This window comes from Hemitrygon akajei, chromosome 2 (genome assembly GCF_048418815.1).
Source record: "Hemitrygon akajei chromosome 2, sHemAka1.3, whole genome shotgun sequence".
Classification (NCBI taxonomy): domain Eukaryota; kingdom Metazoa; phylum Chordata; class Chondrichthyes; order Myliobatiformes; family Dasyatidae; genus Hemitrygon; species Hemitrygon akajei.
In genome coordinates this window covers 106457133-106481389 of record NC_133125.1, presented here as the reverse complement: position 1 = coordinate 106481389, position 24257 = coordinate 106457133, and the positions used below count along the sequence as shown (strand labels likewise).

At 42.7% G+C, this 24257-nt stretch overlaps 1 protein-coding gene across 5 annotated transcripts in view; it reads left to right on the top strand.

Moving 5' to 3' along the window:
- Positions 1–24257, top strand: part of gli2a (GLI family zinc finger 2a) — a 510119-nt gene that overhangs the window by 77873 nt on the left and 407989 nt on the right. For all 5 annotated transcript variants that reach the window (XM_073026911.1, XM_073026859.1, XM_073026885.1 and 2 more), the window contains exon 2: positions 13432–13491. The gene's annotated coding sequence lies outside the window, so the exon portion shown is untranslated. The remainder of the gene's footprint in view (positions 1–13431; positions 13492–24257) is intronic.

The window sequence follows — 24257 nt, the reverse complement described above, 5'->3', positions numbered from 1 at the left end:
TTTTATCATGTGCCTAAGAATGAATGAGGAACATTTTCAGAATGTGGGGTAGGCCATATAGGAATCAGATGAGGAAAAATATCTTTGCTCAAAGGGTAGTGGAACATTGGCATTCCCTGCCCCAGAGGGCTTTGGAAACTTAGTCCAAGTGTTGATTTAAAACACAGATCAATAGATTTCTACACATCAAGGAAATTGAGGGATGTGGGATATTGCAGGAACAAGGGGCTGTTCTTAATAAGGCAGAAATGGCCTATTTCTGCTTTTACTCCTTGTGTGTGTCAATAGATACAGATTGGGTTTAGAATTTCAGGGTATAAATCCCATTCTTTTTGTCTTAATTTGCAAAGATAATGGGGTTGGCGAGTGGTAAAGTGTAAAATATTGGAATGGCTCTTAAATCGGATGTGACTTACAAAGGGTGCTTAATACAATATCATCTATCTTCTCTCACAGCACAGTGAGTTACTGAGTTGAGAGCATGAATGTTCCCTTTGAACCCTGGCTTCTTCTGAAGGGTTTAATCAGGTGATGGTGGAAAGGTTAGAGTTCCTGTCACTGTGCAGTAGGGAGAGAATCAGTATTTTTATCCTTTATCACTGCCTAACTGCTAACAGATGGCAGGAACGCCATTTACTCTCTTCCACTGTGCAAGTAAGGCGATTGTGGAAACAATTTTTAACTACACTAACATGAATGAAAATGATGCTGATGCCAAAGCACATAAACCACGCTACAGAGCTGGCTTTAAGGTCCAGTTTTTAGGAGAGGTGTATGCCCTTTCGCCTCTCGGACCAGGGCTCCAGTGCAGCCAAGTCTGAGAGCATGAAAAGCTTCCTCTGTTAGCTGGAGCATCTAGCATCAAATGAATTTGAAGCCTCAACTCCAGTTCTTGAACAGCGTGGGCTCACAGTACAAAACTGTTGCCAATTCAATGTCAGAAACACAGAAAACCTACAGCACAATACAGGCCCTTCAGCCCACAAAGCTGTGCTGAACACGTACTCACTTTAGACATTACCTGGGGTTACCCATAGCCCTCTATTTTTCTAAGCTCTGTTTACCTGTCCAGGAGTCTCTTAAAAGACCCTATCGTATCCGCCTCTACCACTGTCGCCGGCAGCCCATTCCACGCACTCACCACTCTGCGTAAAAAAAAAACTTACCCCTGACATCTCCTCTGTACCTACTTTCCAAGCTCCTTAAAACTATGTCCTCTCATGTTAGCCATTTCAGTCCTGGGAAAAAGCCTCTGACTATCCACACGATCAATGCCTCAAATTGGCAATTTTATTTAAGAAGGCGAGGTAGTTTGTAAATAGAACTGGTGCAACTGAGGACAACCTTCAGAAGTTGAGGCTACACTGGATGGAGTGAAAAAAGCTTCAAAGTTTGAAGAAGCTGAATGCTCTAAAGAAAAGTGTTCTTTTGACACCAATGGCTTAATTATTATGTGTGCAAAATTAATTAATAAAAATACATAAAGATTCATTACTTAAAATAGTTGTCACATGGCTGCATGAGTAAATACCAAGAAATCTTTCTAAGATTCAGATTTCTAGTCTCTGCACATTTTACCTATAGTTTTATTTCATTTTTCAAGAAAGTACCCATGCATCCCGTGGAGAGGACGTACAGAGGCTCCTTACAGAAAGGAGCTGGAATTGAACTCCGAGCTGCAATATCTGCACTGCTAAGCTACTGTGGTGCCCCAGAGAGAGGAATAAAGATTGGCCAAGATACCTGGAACTACTCCACTGCCGGCCATGGGATGTTTCACCCAAAGGCAGACAGAGTCTTACTTGAACATCTTGTCCAAAGTGTATGCCTGTTCAGATCTACAGCAGTATGCCAGGTTTGGGCTTAAATCTCTGGAGTGAAAGCTGAAGCCCACAACTTTGAAATTGGAAGCGTGAATGCTATCAACAAGTCCCAGTTAACATAACAACATCAGGAATGAAAAATCTTATTCAACGAATGATATTTACTAAATGAAGCTTTCCTGATATCTTCACTGAAATAACTGCTAATACTTTTAGACCATAAGATATAGGAGCAGAACTAGGCCATTTGGTCCATTGATTTTGCTCCGCTGGTCCATTTTCCCTCTCAGTCCCAATCTCCTGCCTTCTCCCCGTATCCCTTCATGCCCTGACTAATCAAGAATCTATCAACCTTTGCCTAAGCTATGGCTGATGACAAAGCCTCCACAGCCGACTTAGTCATTTAATTTCTATCCAAAAAGAAGGTAGCAAATGTAATTTTCTTCATACCCTGCAGTCAGCATGAAAGTGCCAGAAATTAATTAATTATCACATGTTAATTTTCAAAGCAGAAACGAAGTAGCTTTAATGTTTAGCAAACATTATTTTAGTAAATGAATAAGTGATTAAGATGTTTATTTCAGATTTCCAGCATGTGCACAATCCTCATTCACAGAGGACATGTAAAATAAATAGAAGGCCAGACTCACTCCTGCATGGAAAGAACAAAGGAAATCCTTATATCCTTCAACCACAGGACAGCTCGACATTATTGAATGTTCATTGAAGAAAATTTGATTCACAGTTCAGTGTCAAGAGCTTATCTTTGCTTTGAAGCACACAGGGATATATTCAGATTCTTATTACTAACTGTAGACATTTCATCCTATATTGCGCCAGGAGCTAAATGTGGCGGCGTGGTAGCAAAATGGTGAGCACGACACTTTACAGGTAGCCCGGGCTCATTTTCTGCTGCTGTCTGTGAGGAGCTTGTATGTTCACCCCGTGGATAAGTGGGTTTCCTCTGGGTGCTCTGGTTTCCTCCCACAGTCCAAAGACGTACCGGTTGATAGATGTCATTGTAAATTATCCTATGATTAGGCTAGGATGAAATTTGGGGGTTGCTGGCTTGAAGGGCCTATTCCATGCTGTGCCTCTATAAGTAAATAAATAAAAATTAATACAGACATAAGGGCTCGTGAAGGAGGAGGCAAGCATGGTGTTCATTGTCCTATTTGAATACCAGAATGGTCCGGCTCTCAGTGTTCTAGGGCACAACGCAGTTACTCTGTAATTTGTGCAAGAAGTGTTGGAGTTGAAGACCAGATATCACTTGAAACTGAAAGGCTTACAAGTCACGTTTAAACAAATGGAATTATTCCATTCCACTGTGCATGCGACAGAAAGGAGCAGGCTCTGATTATACGTGCAGGACCTAATGACATTATCAAATCTTTGGTATTAATTTGACATTCCACAGAGTAGGTACTTCCTAGATCAGAAACTCAAGCAACGTAAAGCATGTAGTATTACAGCAAAAACCGAGCTGAGAGAAAAAGAGAGGCTGTTCTGTGATAGATGGCTTCTGCTATTCTAATTAATTTATGTTTAGTTTTAATCCCTGAAGGGACATGGAAATCCTATAATGCGAGCAAAGTGTTGCAGGAATCTTTTCTTGCAAGCGCAGCAAAAGAAAAAGTTTTTTGACGATTGTATGAATGAAGTTATTCAGGAAGTCTGCAGCAGCCTAACCTCATGAACTTGAATCTTTAAACCAGCTGTGGCTCATCAGTCACCAAACAGGCAGGCCACACAATTGAGGAAGTGCTGTCATCCGTGGACATGTTTAATAACTCGACTTGGGCTCTGTAGTCGGCGAGGGTGGGAGTGGAGAGCCCCGCGATGGTTATCATCATTTTATCATTTGCAGCTTGTTCTCTCGCGAACGACCAATGATTTCCTTTGCTGTGGTCACCGATAATCCCAGGCTGACCACATCTTTCCTCTTTCCCTCAACTACTGAGAGACGGATGTTAGTGTTGCAAGTACTTTCAATATTGCCAAACAGTTCACACTTGAGTCATGAAGAGTTGTAATTGGCCAGAGAATATGAAGCTTACTTTAAAGTTAAGCTTCAAGTTTGTTCCATTTAAAAGTTTTAATTAAAGTAAAAGACAGCTATTTCTATTTATTTATTTTTGTTTATAGAGATACAGCATGGAATAGGCTCTTCAGACCCTTCGAGCCGCACCACCCAGCAATGCCCCGATTTAATCCGAGACGGATCACGGGACAACTCACAATGACTAATTAAACTACCAACTGGTATCTTTGGACTGTGGGAGGAAACCCACACTGTCATTGGGAGAACTCCTTACAGGCAGCAACTTTTAAAAAGGTCAAGCCTTGTGAAAGCACTGTATTTTGTTCTGCAGGTTTTTCTTTTTACACATCAGGAATATGCATTTATTCTTGATCATTGTTGATACCACAGTAGTAATCTGTGACTTCGAGTGACAAAGAGGGACATAAGAACTTCAGAACAAGAGCAAATATTTAGTATCCACTTAGCCCTTCAAGCCTGCTTGTCATTCAACATCATGGCTGACCTTCTTTCCTCTTCTGTGTCAGTTCCCATGGCTTTTAATTTCCAAATCTCTCCTACTTCCTCTTTAACTATCCAGAACATATTCTGGATGTTCTAACATCCAGAATAGTGCAATGGTTCTGAACCTTTTTTATGCCATGGACCCCTACCATTAACTGAGGGACCTGAGGACCTCAGGTTGTGAAGAAGGCTTTTTTGGCACAAGGCATTCATCAGTCTGCACAAGCACAGGTGTCCTGACTGACGAAGTCAAGTTCATCATTCTTGATGAAGGATATAGAACCATAGAAAACCTACAGCACAATACAGGCCCTTCGGCCCACAATGCTGTGCCGAACATGTGCTTACTTTAGAAGTTACCTGGGGTTACCCATAGCCCTCTATTTTTAAGCTCCATGTACCTATCCAAGAGCCTCTTAAAAGACCCTATTGTATCCACCTCCATCACCGGCAGCCCATTCCACGCACTCAGCATTCTCTGCGTTAAAAAAAAAATTACCTCTGTCATCACCTCTGTACCTACTTCCAAGCACCTTAAAACTGTGCCCTCTTTTGTTAGCCATTTCAGCCCTGGAAAAAAGCCTCTGGCTATCCAAACAATCAATGCCCCTCATCATCTTATACACCTCTATCACGTCACCTCTCATCCTCCGTTGCTCCAAGGAGAAAAGGTCAAGTTCACTCAACTTATTCTCATAAGGCATGCTCCCCATTCCAGGCAACATCCTTGTAAATCTCCTCTGCACCCTTTCTATAGTTTCCATATCCTTCCTGTAGTGAGATGACCAGAACTGAGCACAGTACTCCAAGTGGGGTCTGACCAGGTTCCCATATAGCTGTAACATTACCTCTCAGTTTTTAAACTCAGTCCCATGGTTGATGAAGGCCAATACACTGTATGCCTTCTTAACTACAGAGTCAACCTGCACAGTAGCTTTGAGTGTCATATAGACTTGGACCCCAAGATCCCTCTGATCCTCTAAACTGCCAAGAGTCTTACCATTAATACTATATTCTGCCATCATATTTAACCTACCAAAGTGAACCACACTTATCTGGGTTGAACTCCATCTGCCACTTCTCAGCCCAGCTTTGCATCCTATCAATGTCCCACTGTAACCTCTGACAGCCCTCCACACTATCCACAACACCCCCAACCTTTGTGTCATCAGAAAATTTACTAACCCTTTCCTCCACTTCATCATCCAAGTCATTTATAACAATCACAAAGAGTAGGGGTCCCAGAACAGATCCCTGAGGCACACCACTGGTCACTGATCTCCATGCAAAATATGACCTGTCTACAACCACTCTTTTTCTTCTGTGGGCAAGCCAATTCTGGATCCACAAATCAATGTCCCCTTGGATCCCATGCCTCCTTACTTTCTCAATAAGCCTTGCATATGGGGTACCTTATCAAATACCTTGCTGAAATCCATATACACTACATCTACTGCTCTACCTTCATCAATATGTTTAGTCACATCCTCAAAAAATTCATTCAGGCTCGTAAGGCATGATCTGCTTTTGACAAAGCCATGCTGACTATTCCTAATCATATTATGCCTCTCCAAATGTTCATAAATCCTGCCTCTCAGGATCTTCTCCATCAACTTACCAACCACTGAGGTAAGACTCACTGGTCTATAATTTCCTGGGCTATCTCTACTCCCTTTGTTGAATAAGGGAACAACATCCACAACCCTCCAATCCTCCAGAACCTCTCCCATCCTCATTGATGATGCAAAGATCATCGCCAGAGACTCAGAAATCTCTTCCCTCGCCTCTCACATTAGACTGGGGTACATCTCATCTGGTCCTGGAGACTTATCCAACTTGATGCTTTCCAAAAGCTCCTGCACATCCTCTTTCTTAATGTCTATATGCCCAAGCTTTTCAGTCCGCTGTAAGTCATCCCTACAATCACCAAAATCCTTTTCGGTAGTGAAGACTGAAGCAAAGTATTTATTAAGTATCTCTGCTACCTCCTCCGGTTGCATACACACTTTTCCACTGTCACACTTGATTAGTCCTCTGAAGTCTTATCCTCTTGCTTTTCACATACTTGTAGAATGCCTTTGAGTTTTCCTTAATCCTGCTTGCCAAGGCCTTCTTATGGCCCCTTCTGGCTCTCTTAAATTCATTCTTAAGCTCCTTCTTGCTAGCCTTATAGTTTTCTAGATCTCTAGCATTACCTAGTTTTTTGAACCTTTCGTAAACTCTTTTTTTCTTTTTGACTAGATTTTCAACAGCCTTTGTACACCACAGTTCCTGTACCCTACCATCCTTTCCCGCCTCATTGGAATGTACCTATGCAGAACTCCACGCAAATATCCCCTGAACATTTGCCACATTTCTGCAGTACATTTACCTGAGAACATCTGCGCCCAATTTATGCTTTCAAGTTCCTGCCCAATAGCTTCATATTTCCCCTAACTCCAATTAAATGTTTTCCTAACTTATCTGCTCCTATCCCTCTCCAATGCTATGGTAAAAGAGATATAATTGTGATCACTATCTCCAAAATGCTCTCCCACTGAGAGATCTGACACCTGACCAGGTTCATTTCTCAATTCCAGATCAAATACAGTATCTCCTCTTGTAGGCTTATCTACATATTGTGTCATGAAATCTTCCTGAACACATCGAAGAAACTCCACCCCATCTAAACCGCTTGCTCTAGGGAGATGCCAATCAATATTGGGGAAATTAAAATCTCCCATCACGACAACCATGTTATTATTGCACTGTTCCAGAATCTGTCTCCCTATTTGCTTCTCGATGTCCCTGTTACTATTGGGTGGTCTATAAAAAACACCCAGTAGAGTTATTGACCCTTTCCTGTTTCTAACTTCCACCCACAGAAACTCAGTAGACAATCCCCCACCTCTTCTGCCTCCCTCCTTGTCCTTTCTGAAGCATCTAAAGCCTGGCTCTCATAAGTAACAATTCCTGCCACTGAGTCTTCCAAGTCTCTGTAATGGCCACAACATCATAGCTCCAAGCAACGATCCAGGCTCTAAGCTCATCCGCTTTGTTCATGATATTCCTTTCATTAAAATAGCCACATCTCACACTATCAATCTGAGTTCCCATCAGTTGGAAACCTCTGGTCTAAAGTATATAGAATGCCAGAGATTCACTACCCTAAACATTTCAGTTTAAAATGAGCACAGGTCCAATCTTGTACCCATGTCTCCTTGTTCAAGATTCCCTTACTTGTGGAAAGATCTCAACATCTCACCTGTCATGTCCTCTAGGGACCATTTATCTTTCAATAAGATCACCCATCATTCTTCTAAAATTTTTAAAAATATATAAGTCTAATTTTTTTTCTTACTTGTGATAGGATGACATTTTTATCCCTGGGTAACACACAAAATGTTGGAGAAACTTAGCAGGTCAGGCAGCATCTATGGAGAGGAATAAAGAGCTGATGTTTCAGACTGAGATATCCTGGTGAAGGGTCTCAGCTTAGACCATGGGCTCTTTATTCCTCTCCAAAGATGCTGGCTGACTTGTTGAGTTCTCCCAGCATTATGTGTGTGTTACTCTAGATTTCTAGCATCTGCAAAACCACTTGGTTTTTTTTCCCTCATTCCTGGATTAGTTCAGTGAATCTCTTTTGAACTGCCTCCAATGCCAGTACATCCTCTCATATTTAACGGGAACAAAATTATGCTCAGCTGATGGCTCACCAGTATCTGTACATTTGTAACGATACTTACCTATTTCTGAATTCCAACCTTCTTGCAATAAAGGCTAGTGTGCCATTTGCCTTCCCAATGACTTGGTGCATCTGTCTGAAAATGTTTAGTGATACCTTCAACAAATCAGAATCAGGTTTATTATCACCGGTATGAGTCATGAAATTTGTTAACTTAGCAGTGTAGTTCAATGCAATGCATAATATAGAAGGAAAAAAAATAAAATAATAATAATAATAATAAATCAATTACAGTGTATATATCAAATAGATTAAAAATCATGCAAAAAACAAATAATATATCAAAAAGTTGAGGTAGTGTCCAAGGGTTCAATGTCTATTTAGGAATCAGATGGCAGAGGGCATTCCTGATGAATCGCTGAGTGTGTGCCTTCAGGCTTCTGTACCTCCTACCTGATGGTAGTGTCATGGACCCTTCTGGCACCTGGCTATCTTCCTCAGGAATTGGGCCTTAATTACCTTGTTTAGTTCCCACTCATTCCCAGGTTCCAATAACTACAAACACCAGCTTTCCATCAGCCAATGCAGTATAAGAATCCTGTGACCACAACTAGAAGGTGCCAGTTTGTTGGTTGACTCGTGTACGAGTAACCTCGGTCCATGGTTCTTAGGACTATCGGTTCTAAGTCTAGCATTGTTCCTGAATTCTCTACGAAGACCAAGACTCAGGGTAAAGACTCCCTTGGCACCAATTCCACGCTTGCTAGACCGTAACGCCTCCCTACTTGGCCTCTATGCTCGTGTTCAGCACTAGAGTTCGTTCCACCGCCTCGTCCTTGCAACAGGTAGCAGTGAGAAAAGGGCATACCCTGTGTGCTGGGGGTACTTAATAATGGATGCTGCCTTTCTGAGACATCGCTCATTGAAGATGTCCTGGGTACTTTGTAGGCTAGTACCCAAGATGGAGGCAACTAAATTTACAACCTTCTGCAGCTTCTTTTGGTCTTGTGCAGTAGCCCCTCCATACCAGACAGTGATGCACCCTGTCAGAATGCTCTCCACGGTGCAACTATAGAAGTTTTTGAGTGTATTTGTTGACATACCGAGCCTCTTCAAACTCCTAATGAAGTATAGTCTTGCCTTCTTTATAACTACATTGATAGGTTGGGACCAGGTTAGATCCTTAGAGATTTTGACACTCAGAAACTTGAAACTGCTCACTCTCTCCCCTTCTGAGCCCTCTATGAGGATTGGTATGTGTTCCTTTGTCTTACCCTTCCTGAAGTCCACAATCAGCTCTTTCATCTTACTGACGTTGAGTGCCAGGTTGTTGCTGCGACACCACTCCACTAGTTGGCATATCTCACTCCTGTATCCCCCTTGACACCATCTGAGATTCTATCAACAATGGTTGTATTGTCAACAAATTTATAGATGCTAGATCCCTCTGTACTCTATTCATCACTGCTGCCTGTAAGGAATTTGTACATTCTCCCCATGAGCATGATGGTTTCCTCTGGGTGCTCTGATTTCCTTCCACAATCCAAAGATGTACTGATGGATAGGTTAATTGGTCATTGTAAATTGTCCCATGATTAGACTAGGATTAAATCGGGGGATTGTTGGGTGGCATGGCTAGATCGGCCTATACTGTGCTGTATCTCAGTAAATAAATAAAATCTGTAATTTTTCACTGTTTTGATAAATAATACCTGGTGGACTGGGAAGGGTACGGTCCGGAAGAGCATTCCTGGGTCCCCCGCTCCTTCGCCCTAGACGCTTCCCTCATCCAGGACTTTCATAATAAGTTTTAATAAATTATTCCCAACTTGGTGAGCTTCCTCAATTAGCTTCCAGAATGTGCCCTCCCATCAATTTTCATGTCATTAACTTAAGTACTCTACAGATTGCCCTCTTCTAAATGTCCTCCGTATGCACAAATGTAGCTTATAAACTTTTGAATAAAACGTGCTTTAACAAGATAGGACATCATTATGGATATTATAGGGGATGAATTCTGTTCAAGGTGCTATCCCTTTTGTAATTTAGAATTTGTATTTGGGAACTGATTTTTTATTTTGTTTTAATTGAAAATACTTGAAAATTCACTCTTAAACATCCACTTAGAAAATGTTTTTTTCAAGAAAACTTTGTCAGTGTGTTTTAAATGTAAATCATGTATTATCCTTAACGGATATGATCTTTTGTGTGTATCTTGTCAGTGAGGAACTTGGACAGGTACCAGAGTTATAAAAATCTGAGAAGCAACGGATGTCTTTTAATGTGAAGCTATTATTTTTGCCATAACCAAATATGATGCAATTGAGCCTAAGTATTTATTTATTGAGTGATCCAGCACGGAGTTGGCCTTTCTGGCCCTTCGGGATGCGCTGCCTTTGGCAAACTCGATAGAGGTTTCCGTCAGTCTGGCTCGACCATGGATGTTGCTTCCTAGCCGTCTAGATAAGCAAGCCAGGGCAGTACGGTATGGAGAGCAAGTTGTTGCCCATGTCGCAGGCTCTCTCCCCCTCTCCATGCATCTGATAAACCCCAAGGAACGGTAGAGACCAATATAGTTTGGTACCAGCAGCATCGCAGGATTTTCCAGTCAGTTGAACTCAGTGTAGGACTGCCTTAGGAACTCTTGCTCTGGATTTTCCCTTGGGATTTACTCCCAAAGCCTTTCCCATGAGTGGGTATAGCCCCACGGCTATGGAGATTTGAGATCAGAGTTTTCCTTTTCTTAGATGAGCTGCCAACTACAGCCAATGGGTACCATCTGCCTGAAGCAACTGGTATTAAGGTACCAGTAACCCACCTTTACCCCTTCTCCTGTCAGTAGAAGCAGTTCCACCGGGCTTTGTAGCTAAGCCACACGTGAAGGCCAAGAGCTGGACTTGGTTGTCAGAGGCTATTTGAGGTGCACGCTATTAAATGAGCATTTAATAAGATAGTGGGAGCTTGTCCCACTCCCTCCCCTGGCTATAACAACCTTAAGGAGTCAAAACCCAATTATCCTTAACTTAAGTATGGGACAATTTACACCAACCCTCTTTCACCAATGACCGATTAACCTACCAGTCTTTGTGCGGTGGGTGGAAACCAGAACACCTGGGGAAAACCCACAGATTCCATGGGGAGGATGTACAGAGGACACCGGAATTAAACTCTGGGCTCTGGAATGCCCTGATCTGTAATAACATTGTACTTGCTAGTTTACCTGAAGATTTTTTTTTAAATGACAGAAGTACCTGATAACATTAACCAAAAGTAATATTCTCAGATTGAAATGACAACCAGATGAATGTGAGCCCTATTTCTACTAAAATTTTTCTAGTGTACTGGCTAAATGAATGGAATGAGAGTATATAACGAGCAGTGACTATGTGCAAATTCAGTGCCAGCAAGCTCCTCATTTCGGTTGTGTAAGTTCACCCTTATAGAATTCACAAATCACAACCTAGAAACTATGATTCAGAATAAATTAAACTCTTCCAGAATTTCTGTGGAAAAAGGATAGGAGTTTGAGGAGACACTTGAAAACTTCTACAGTTGTATTGTGACAGGCTGCTTCACTGTCTGGTATGGAGGGGTGTGGCTACTGCACAGGATCGACAGCTACAGAGAGTTGTAAAATTAGTCAGCTCCAGACATCTTCAAAGAGCAGTGCCTCAGAAAGGCGGCATCCATTATTAAGGACCCCCATCACCCAGGTCATGCCTTGTTCTCGTTGTTACAATCAGGAAGGAGGTACAGAAGCTTGAAGGCACATACTCAGGGATTCTGGAACAGCTTCTTCCCCTCTGCCATCAGATTTCTGAATGGACATTGAAACCATTAACAGTACCTCACCTAATTAACTATCTCTGTTTTTGCACCACACACAAAATGCTGGAGGAACTCAGCAGGCCAGACAGCATCTATGGGAAAAAGCACAGTTGATGTTTCAGGTTGAAACCCTTCGGCAGGACTGGTGAAAAATAGCTGAGGTGGGGGGGGGGGGAGGGGAGAAAGAAACACCAGGTAATAGGTGAAACGAGGAGGAGGGATGAAGCAAAGAGCTAGGAAGTTGATTGATGAAAGAGACAGAAGGCCATGGAAGAAAGAATAAAGGTGGGGATGGGGATCACCAATGAGAGGCGATGGGGGGGGGGGGTCAAGGAGATGGGGAATGGTAAAGGTGTTGGGGGGGGAATTACAGGAAATTTGAGAAATTGATGTTCATGCCATTAGGTTGAAGGCTACCCAAGTGGAATATAAGATATTGTTCTTCCAATCAAAGTGTGGCCTTATCACAACAGTGGAGGAGGAATGGGAAGTGGAATTAAAATGGGTGGGAACTGGGAGATCCCGTTTGTTCTGGCAGACGAAATGTAGATGCTCGGTGAAGTGGTCTTCCAATCGACGTTGGGTCTCACTGATATACAGGAGGCCACATTGGGAGCACTGAACACAGTAGATGACCCCAATAGACTCACAGGTGAAGCGTCAGTTTGGGGCCCTGAATGATAGTGAGGGAGTAGGTGTAGGGACAGGTGTAGCATTTGTTCTGCTAGCAAGAGTAAGTGCCGGGAGGGACAAATGGATAAGGGAGTTGAGTTGGTAGCGATCCTGGGGAAAACAGAAGTGGAGGGAGGAGGGGGAGGGAAAGATGTGTTTGGCAGTTGGATCCAGTTGGAGGTTTCAGAGAATAATGTGCTAGATGCGTGGGGGGGGGGGGGGGGAGGGTGTGTGTGTGTGTATATAAAAAAAAGACATTTGCACAGCATTGTACGTAAGCTCTTTTGAGATATAGGGTGCTATATAAGTAGAGAAGTTTTTATTCTCACGCCTTATTTATTTTCAATGGTGTAATCTTGTTTCAAAGTATTTTGTATGTAAACTAGGGAAATGTTTGCAGAAACAACCTGGTTGAACATGAAGTGATTAGAGAGTAGGTGGCATACTAACTTTTAGATTTTATATCTATGTAGGACAAGAATGATGGAAGACCATTTTCATTGTTACAGAGAATCACAAAACTTAAAGGCCCTAATAACAATTTTCCATACATTTAAAATCAGCAATAAGGTGGTTGTTTACAATCTACTGGGATGCAGTCATAGAAATGGATTTTGAAGATTAAATTTGCACCTTTCAACGATTTGAATTAATGCAAAGACTGAATTTTTTTATTAAAAATACTAAATGTAATTCCTGGGGGTGTTAACAATGTGATTTTGCCTAACAGAGGCAGAAACCCTCAACTAATAATGCTGTATCCTGAAATTCTGTACTTAACATGCTGCATATTAAACTCCGGTGTTCCATTATTGCAGTGATTGCCAATGTTAAACCACTATTGCCACCATTCCACATTTCATTAATCGCTCTTTTGAATCTTCTCTTGGCAGATAAGATCAAATATTCTTCGCTAAGGTGAAGAAAGCAAAGCTTCCTGATTTAAGAGAAAGGTAAGTTAGATCAGATTCTGCTTTTCATTACCTTAATTATAGCTAACTTATTCAGATGACAATTCAGTCATTTTTCAGTGTGTCTAAATTTTGTTTCACTCTGTTAAAATTTTGTTCTGTCAGTTGTGGCTCTTCCTACAACAATGGTTCTCCAGCAATGTTATGTTGTAGCCCAGGGAAAAGTACACACTCAGGACAACAACCGCTTTTTTGGGTTTTAATTCCTTTATCTGTTTTAGATGTTTAAGTGCCAGAAGAGGGTCTTAAAACAAAACGAATGACTTTACAATCAGGTGCTGTCATTACAATCTCCGTTTAACCTTCGATCCACCAATTGTGTATGCAGTATAAAAATACAAAGAAAACCGCACAAAACTAATACAATGCTAATACGGTAGTGGCAATTCTGAAGGAACACAATACAAATAACATTAGAATCCCCCCAACCCGGTACCTTATACATCGCAGCGAAAAATGTAAGCGAATACATCTCATCTAAGACGTCTACTATTTTTTAGCACACATGCGCTGAACCCCCGAACGGAGACTAAACATTCACGTTATGCAGTTACGTGCACAATCGGTCATGATACAGTAAAGTTAGACAAAAGGTACGCTTCAGCACAACATTTACAAAATATTGCCTGGTAGTTAAATTACAGGAAGACTGACCTACTTGGCCGGTGAGGAACTTTGCAAGCCACGCTATCCAACGTCAAGTTCTTTACTCGTGAAAATCTAAAGCATCCACATGTAAAACATGTCAAATTACTGATATTCTCGATTCGCCAACAAGCACAAATGAATTCACATGGATATTGTAAATTAATGCTCACCTTTCCTCACCAAGCCCAGTACCTCTGGGTGGGGGAACTTGATTCCACCACCCTACCAGCTTCAGCAGCAGAAAGCAAAATGGTCTCCCCACTATCCCGCGCATGTGTAATGACATCACCATCTCCACTTAAAGGCACAGACAACTATTCTCGCATTACCCAAATGAATGCCTGAGTACACTTTTGACGATACTGAATAAGATTCTATGGTCACCCGGCTACATTTATCTAGTTTACACTAGTGATGTATAGTGAGCCACTGCAAGCCACTGAGGGAACTATTTGTGTTGTTTTTCAATCTGGCACGATGATTTCTTCACCACGACAAGTTTAATATGAGTGGGACATGTAGTACTGTCATGACCAGAGCTGATGATTCCTGGTTGTAGTAACTCGATCCTGTTAGATAATTCCAATGATAAATAACAGAATCAGTGCTACCCCTTAATGAAGACAATAAACTCTCAGCTAATAGTGATGTCTGGTACAAAAATGTAATCAAAATCATACTTCCATAATTCACCCCGTTCAAAGGACATATTTGCATTTGTATGGTACCGTGCAAAAAGTCTTAGCCAGCTGGACTTAGGAGCATCAGAGTTTTGCAGAGTCCTGTAGTAGTTTTATGTATTGCACTGTACAGCTGCCACAAAAAAAACAAATTTCATGACACATGAGTGGTGATAAACCTTATTCTGATATAGGTCTCTGTTATGGACCGAGAGGGGGAAGGGGGCAGGGAGAGGGGAATCATGGTTGGGAAAAGGGGAAGGGAGTGCGAAGCACCAGAGAGACATTCTGTAATGATCAATAAGCCAATTGCTTGGATTCACATGACCTTGCCTGGTGTCTGAGGGCTGGGTGTGTCTGCACCGCACCACCCCCTGCCCCTGGCACTCCTCCCACAGTGCTCCACCCGGACCATTCCCAGCATCCTTTCTTCCCGCCAGGTTTACAAACTTACTATCCGCTCCACATTGACAAATACAATACTTCATTAGGCAAATCTTAGGCACGCTGGCTATATATATGTGGCTAAGACTTTTGCACAATACTGTATGCAACAAACCAATGAAAGTAGCCTTTGTGATAAAGTTTTTGAAAATAAACTGTGTACCTATGTTTGTGTTAAATATGAATTTCTTTTTAAGGTGGGGTGAATTTAATAGAACTTTGAATCAGGCCTGTTATTTCCAGCATGTTCAAGTCTTGTGATGACATCATTACCGTCAATATACCAGTTTACAGTTGAACATTTTAAAAGCACTGAACTCAATGAGTAACTGGGTAAGGGTGATGTGGCTGGATAGAGCAGTCTCTGTTGATCTGGGTTGGAGTCTGACCTTGGGCAGTATGGCATAAAGCTGGTCAGCGGTCACACTCAGTAGATCAGGGGTCAATTCCCACCTCTGTCTGTAAAGCGTCTGTCCGTTCTCCCCAGAACGGCACAAGTTTTCCCAGGGTGCTCTGGTTTCTGCCCATATTCTAAAGAAAATATACAGGTTAGAGTTGGTAAGATGTGTGCATGCCATATTGGCACAGGAAATGCGGAGACACTTGTGGGCTGCCCCCAGTGCATTGGAAACGATGACACAAATGACACATGTCACTGTACGTTTCTGAGTAATCCTTACCCTTTGGGTTCTGCGTGTGGTGTTTGTACATTCTCCCCATGACTGTATGCATATCACCTGAATACTCCAGTTTCCTTCCACATCCCAAAACAGAACCTTGCAGGAGGTTCCCTACAGTAGATTTGATGGGCATGTAAGAGACAGCGGGTTACTGAGAAATGTATGGGGGAATGGGAATGCTCTAAGAGCTGGTATTGGGCTGAAGGGCTGAATATCTTCCTTCTGTGTCTTGAGGAAGATATGAAGCATAGTGATGAGAAGTATATTGGGCCTCAGATCAGCTCCTTATGGCACATCAAGAGAAAGTGGAGTCTGGAGGATGAGGCCTGGGGCCTGGAGTTCAAAGTCCTGTGACTGGCAAATACTGGGCTCGATACCAGAGGATAAAGCCCACTGGTTGAAGACAGAACTCAGTGTGTCCGAAGGTCGAGGCCCAGAAGTCAAAGCCTCTTGGTCAGCATGCCTGGATGTCAGAGGTCAGATGACTGCAAATCTAACAGTGCAGGCCAGGGATTAGAGTTTGGAGCCAAGGTCTGTGAGTCTGGAAGTCTGGGGCCAAGGACTCAAGAGGCAGCCTATCCATAAGACCATAAGATATAGGAGCAGAAGTAGGCCATTCAGCCCATCAAGTCTGCTCCACCATTCAATCATGGGCTGATCCAAGTCTTCCAGTCATCCCCACTCCCCTGCCTTCACCCCATACCCTTTGATGCCCTGGCAAATCAAGAACCCATCTATCTCTGTCTTAAATACACCCAATGACTTAGCCTCCACAGCCGCTCATGGCAAGAAATTCCACAGATTTACCTCCCTCTGGCTAAATAAATTTCTCTGTATCTCTGTTCTAAATGGACGTCCTTCAATCCTGAAGTTGTGCTCTCTTGTCCTAGACTCCCCTACCATGGGAAATAGCTTTGCCATATCTAATCTGTTCAGGCCTTTTAACATTCGGAATGTTTCTATGAGATTCCCCCCCTCATTCTCCTGAACTGCAGGGAATGCAGCCCAAGAACTGCCAGACGTTCTTCATATGATAACCCTTTCATTCCTGGAATCATTCCTGTGAATTTTCTCTGAGCTCTCTCCAATGTCAATATATCCTTTCTAAAATAAGGAGCCCAAAACTGCACGCAATATTCCAAATGTGGCCTTATAGAGCCACAACATCACATCCCTGCTCTTATATTCTGTACCTCTAGAAATGAATGCCAACATTGCATTCACCTTCTTCATCACTGACTCAGCCTGGAGGTTAACCTTTAGGGTATTTTGCATAAGGACTCCCAAGTCCCTTTGCATCTCTGCATTTTGAATTCTCTCTCCATCTAAATAATAGTTTGCCCATTTATTTCTTCCACCAAAGTGCAGACCACATGTTTTCCAACATTTTATTTCATTGCCACTTCACCACCCATTCCCCTAAGCTATCTAAGTCTCTCAGCAGACTCTGTTTCCTCAACACTACCCGCTCCTCCACCTATCTTTGTATCATCAGCAAATATAGCTACAAATCCATTAATACTGCAGTCCAAATCATTGACATAAATTGTAAAAAGCAGCGGTCCCAACACCGACCCCTGTGGAACTCCAGTGGTAACCGGCAGCCAACCAGAATAAGATCCCTTTTTTCCCATTCTGTTTTCAGCTGACCAGCCGATGCTCCACCCATGCTAGTAACTTCCTTGTAATTCCATGGGCTCCTATCTTGCTAAGCAGCCTCATGTGCAGCCCCTTGTCAAAGGCCTTCTGAAAATCCAAGTACACCACATCTACTGCATCTCCTTTCTCTACCCTGCTTGTAATTTCCTCAAAGAATTGCAGTAGGTTAGTCAGGCAGGATTTTCCTTTCAGGAAACCATGCTGGCTTTGGCCTAGCTTGTCATGTGCCTCCAGGTACTCTGTAATCTCATTCCTAACAATTGATTCCAACAACTTCCCAACCACCAATGTCAGGCTATCAGTCTATAGTTTCCTTTCTGCTGCCTCCCACCCTTCTTAAATAGTGGAGAAACATTTGCAATTTTCCAGTCATCCGGTACAATGTCAGAATCTATCGATTCTTGACAGATCATCATTAATGCCTCCACAATCTCTCCAGCTACTTCATTCAGAACCCAATGGTGCATTCCATCAGGTCCAGGAGATTTATCCACCCTCAGACCATTAAGCTTCCTGAGCACCTTCTCAGTCATAATTTTCACTGCACAAACTTCACTTCCCTGACACTCTTGAATGTCTGGTATACTGCAGATGTCTTCCACTGTGAAGACTAATGCAAAATACACATTCAGTTCCTCTTCCATCTCTGTGTCTCTCATTACAATATATCTACAGCATCATTTTGTATTGGTCCTATTATCAACCCTCGACTCTTGTTTACCCTTTATATACTTAAAAAAGCTTTTAGTATCTTAATTGATATTATTCACCAGCTTCCTTTCATAATTCGTCTTTTCCTTCCTAATTACCTTCTGAGTTTCCTTCTGCAAGTTTTTAAAAGGTTCCCAATCCTCTATCTTCCCACTATCTCTGGCGTCCTTGTATGCCCTCTCTTTTGCTTTTATTTTGGCTCTTACTTCACTTGTCAGTCACAGTAGTGTCCTTCCTCTCTTTGAAAATTTCTTCTTTGGAGTATATCTATCTTGCACTTCCCTCATTTTTCGCAGAAACTCCAGCCATTGCTGCTCTGCTGTCCTTCCTGCAAATGTCCCTTTCCAGTCAACTTCAACCAGTTCCTCTTCCATGCCATTGTAATTTCCCTTATTCCACTGAAATATTGGGCACATTGGGGGTTTTTTTCCCCTCTCAAGTTTCAAAGTGAACTCGATCATTTTGTGATCACTGTTCCCTAAGGGTTCCTTAACCTTAAGCTCTCTTATCAACTCCAGATCATTGCACAACACCCAATCCAGGACAGCCGATCTACTAGTGGGCTCAGCAACAAACTGTTCTAAAAAGCCATCCCTTAGACATTCTAGGATTGAAGGCCTGTCTGTGTGTGTGAGTGTGTGAAAGAATCCTATTTTGCTGTTGCTGTTGTTGTTGGTGCTTGTGTCGCTCTGCTGAACATTGTGGGCATTGTATGTTCCTGCTGGAATGTGTGGCAACACTTGCGGGCTGCCCCCATCACATCCTTAGCTTGTAGACACAAGAGCTGCTGCAGATGCTGGGAATCTAGAGCAATGCACACAATGTGCTGGAGATGCTCAGCAGGTCTGGCAGCACCAATGGAATCAGGGTCCTGATGAAAGGTCTCGAGCTGAAACATTGACAGTTTATTCCTATCTATCAAAGCTGCCTGACCTGCTGAGCTCCTCCAGCACATTGTGTCTATCATCCTTAGGTAAAGCTGTATTTTTAAGCAAGGGGCATATTTCACTGTGTGATTTGATGTAAATGTGATTAATAAATGAATCTAAATCTGATCTTCTGTTTTTGTTTACCTGTTCTGCACTTCTCAGTACCCTTTACACGATATTCCCATTGTTATTGATTACCTTGTTCTACTCAATGCACTGTGTAATGATTTAACCTGTACGAACAGTCGACAACAAAGCTTTCCACTGTGTTTTGATACATGTGACAGTAACTATCTAACACCAATACAACAATATAAACCATTGGCTTCTCATAGGGAATGTGTGAAGAGCCTTTAACGTAGCAGAATTCCTTGAAAGTGCTTCAGAAAAACCTTGCCCAACTAAATTTGATGCAGAGCCAATAATGACCAAAGGGAGGTTGGTCCAAGGGGTTTTAAGGAGAGTTGAAGAGAATACAGCTTTGAACAGGAAATTTTAGTGAGGTGATTCCAGAGTCTTTGGTTTTGCCAGCTGAAAGGGTCTTCAAAACTCTGCCGGTCACTGGAATACACTGCCTGAATAGGCGGTGGAAGCAGATAATCTCACAACGGTTAGAAGTGATCGGCAAAGTGTAGAAAGCTATGGAGCGAGTGCTGGTGGGTGGGATTAGTAGAGATGGATGTTTGATGTCTCATACAGGCATGAGCCCAACAGGTCTGTTGCTGTGTTGGATGGTTTTATAGCTCTGTGCACTGTGACTCTGCACTCAATGACTACTATATTAGCTATCACCTGCGCCCAATAAAGTGGCCACTGAGTATATGTTTGTGGTCTTCTGCTGCACAGAAGAGGTTCACAGCAATGTTGAATGCACCTGAGTTATAAGGAGTGATTGGAGAGGGCTGGGACTATTTTCCATGGAAGACAAAAGATAACCTTGTAAAAGCAAGGGGGCAAATTCAGCATGAATGGTTAAAGTCCTTTTCTCAGGGTCGTCGTCATCATCATTATGCCCCCTGTGACATGACATAGCTGATCATTGTCTTTCCATGACCATGACTGTTCTTGGCAAGTTTTTCAACAGAAGTGGTTTGCCGTTGTCTTCTTCTGTGCAGTGTCTTTACAAGACGGGTGACTCCAGCCATACTCTTCAGAGATTGTCTGCCTGCTGTCAGTGTTCACATAACTTGTGATGTGCACCAGCTGCTCATATGACCATCCAGTACCTGCTCCCATACGTCCTCGTGACCCTGATCAGGGGGCTAAGCGGGTGCTACGCCTTGCCCAAGGGTGACCTGAAGGCTAGTGGAGGGAAGGAGCGTCTTACACCTCATTTGTTAGAGTCGTACCTCCACCTTGTCATCCTTCTCTGGGTAGGGAAGTCTAAAACTAGAGCGCATAGTTTCAGGAGAGAGGCGAAACGATTTAAAAGGGATCTGAGGAGCACGCTTAACACATAATAGGTGGTGGGTAGATGGAATGAGCTGCTCGAGGTTGTAGTAGAAGCTGTTGCAATGGCAACATTCACAAAACATTTCAGCAGACCGATGACTAGGAAATCTTCGGAGGGATATGGGCTTAACGTTGGCAAGTGAGAGTGGCTGAGGAGGACTAAATGAACCAAATCGCCTGTTTCCATGCTGTGTAACTCCATGGGGTTTACTGAAGCTGCCGTGTTAGTGTCGGGTCTGGAGGTGAGGGACCAGCCAGTCCAACTCACTGTTCCATGAGGTTCACTCTTCTCTGCACAGAACTGAGGCTGTGGCCTGCAACCAATGGGCTTTTGTGGACTCACTATCATCACCCTCAGTTCTGAATTCTATTTGCTTTCATTGCTTGCATGATTTGTTTTTCTCTCTGCTACAGGATGTTCGAAGGTCCTTTGTTTTAATGGGTTCTAGTGGGTTTCTTTGTTTTGTAGCTGCCTGTAAGGAGACGAATCTCAAGGTTGAATATAGTATACATACTTTGATAATAAATGCACTTTGAATATTGCAAAGACTTTACAGAGATCCAGTTACTGTATCAATTGTCAGAAGTGCCAGTGGATCAATTGCAGAGGTAATTGATTAACCACCTGTATTTGTATTGCGCCTTGCACAATACAATTCAAAATGTCCTCAAATGCTTTGGTTCTCATGCTGTATCTTAGAAATGTTGCAATGTAGGCAGCCAAATTACTCTCACAATCCCTCACAAGCAGATCATTATTCTTGACCAGCTAACCTTCATTTTCACAAACACAAGAGATTCTGCAGGTGCTGGAAATCCAGAGGAACATATTAAATACTGGAGGAACCTAACAGGTCAGGCAACATCTCTGGAGAGGAATAAAGAGTCGACTTTTCAGGCCGAGATCCTTCATCTTTACATTTGGTGTAATTTTTTTTTATGTTGTTGATAGTCAAGGGAATCTCCCACATCCCTTTACAGAGTGGCATCTTGGGTTTTTTTTTTACATCTAGCTGGGAGGTCAGAAACTTAAAATCTGATCAAAAAATCTCCACCTCTCCCTCAGGGTAGCTAATACTAGGGTGTTATCTCAGAATTTATGGTTAATCCTTGGCTATGGTAGAGAGATTTGCAGATGATACAATAATTGGTGGTGTGGCTGACAGTGAGGAGGAGAAATTTAACTGTAAGAAGACAGATTGACTGGCTAGTTAGACAGAAATGAAATTTAATCCAGAAAAGTGGCAGCAAGTGGGCTCCAGGGGAGTGCAGTGCTAATACACCTCGGCGCACTCCGGAACTCAGAGTCTAATTCTAGTGTCGTCTGTAAGGAGTTTGTATGTTCCCCTCATGAACTGCATGGCTTTCCTCCCACGTTCCAAAGACATGTAGGTCAATTGGTCATTGTAAATCGTCCGTGATCAGGCTTCGGTTAATTGGGGGCGGTGTTGCTGGGCAGTACGGCTCGTTGTGCCGGAAAGATCTGCTCACACTGTATTGCTGAATAAATAAACAAATGCACAGGTAGAACGTGGCACGGCTGGCAGAGCTCCTCTGGATCTGGTTCAGTTCTGACGCCTGACGCTGTCAGTGTAGGGTTTGCACGTTCTTTTAGTCACCATGTTCGTTGGGCATATTTAAGATTGATTAATCTGGGTGTCATGGAGAAGGCAGGAGAATGGGATCGAGAGGGATAATAAATCAGCCATGATGGAATGGCGGAGCAGACTCAATGTGCTGATTCTGCTATTATGTCTTATCGTCTAATGGCCTTGTGCGGCTTTTTTCCAGGTGCTCCAGCTTCCTTCTATGTTCCAAAAATGTAGGAACCAGTCGGTTAACTAGCTACTGTAAAGTGTACCTGATGTCGAGGTGAGAGGTGGAATCTGATCTGCCTGGGTGGAAATGAGGAGGGAACAAACTGGGTTTGGGCAAGATCAGCGGAATAATGGGCGGTTGGTGGTCATCACAGACTCAATGGGCCAAAGGGCCTGTTTCATTGCTGTATCTCTCTATGACTATGAATGTAGGCATGAGGTAGTACAGAGAAATGAAATATGGCAAGAAAGTAAAGTTCAAAGTGCATTTATTATCAAAGACATACACATTATACAACCTTGAGATTTGTCTCCTTACAGGCAGCCAGGAAACAAAGAAACCCAGAAGGACCCATAAAAAAGCAGAACTTCAAACACACAATGTGCAGAGAGAAAAACAAACTGTGCAAACAATAAAAGTAAGCAAACAGCACTCAGAACGAAAATGATTCCAGAGACATGAAGCCCAGAGAGGCTGGAGCAGGCCACAGACTCGGCCTCGGTTCAACCCAGAGCTGAGTAGGTAGTGTGGTGCAGCCAGCAGAACAGGCCCGGTCCTTGCCCTTGGTCCTGGCACATTGCCTTTTCAATCTGGCCTGGCATTAAACTGTCCAAACATTGAGTCGTTTCCCACTCAAGGACCTAGGCCCTGTCACTTCAGTGTGTTCTGGACTGCCACCGCCATGTTTCCAAATCGGCCTGGTGCTTAGATTGATCGAACCTTGGGTCTTTCCTCACTCTTGGTTTAGGTGGATGGACCTTGACTCTTCTTCACCTCCGCTCGCCTTGAATTTGTCTCACCGTCACCTCGACTTCACCTCGCACCCGCTTGCTTCGACCCTCGACTCTGCCTCGCCTCTGTCGCCCTCTCCATTGTTTGCAGTGATCATTTAATGTAAATTTTACCAGAAGAAGTTTTGTTAATAAAGTATTTAGTTGTATTCTTTGTTTTGTTTGCTGCCCGTAAGTTATCGCTGGGCTTCACCAGCATCATCTTAAATGGGAATGCAATAATTAAGAGGTTACTGTCCCCAAGATCAAAAGTTAACCTCAGAGCCTTCACTGAAGGGCAATACAGACCTTTTGACACAAATTGAAAGAGAGCAGAAAATTTCTTCTACAATATTGAACCATTAACCTGTATCAAAAACAGGTTTGAGGAGGTTCTATTGGTATTGTGTATATGAGCTATTCTGGCTGATCTTTCCCGTGAATTGGGATATAACATCAAGCCAATGCTTAGCTTTAACAAAAAGGTATTTGCATACTCGTAAACATAATAAAGCATTTTATACTCAGTGGCCACTTTATTAGATACCTCCTGCGCCTAATAAAGTGGGCACAGTGTATATTCATTGTCTTCTTCTTCCCATTGTTTCAAGGTTCAAAGTGTTGTGCATTCAGAGATACTCTTCTGCAAAACACTGTAGTAAAATGTGGTTATTTGAGTTCCTGTCACCTTCCTGTCAACTTCAACCAGCCTGGTCTTTTTTCTCATTAACAAGGCACCTTCATCAACTAGATGATTTTTTTGTTTCTTGAACTATTCTTTGTAAACTCTAGAGATTGTTGTGGCTGAAAATACCAAGCAATCAGCAGGTTCTGACACACTCAAACCACCCCATCTGGCACCAGCAATCATTCCACAGTCAAAGTCACTTAGATTGCATTTCATCCCCATTCTGATGCTTGGTCTGAACCTCTTGACCATGTCTGCAAGCGGTTATA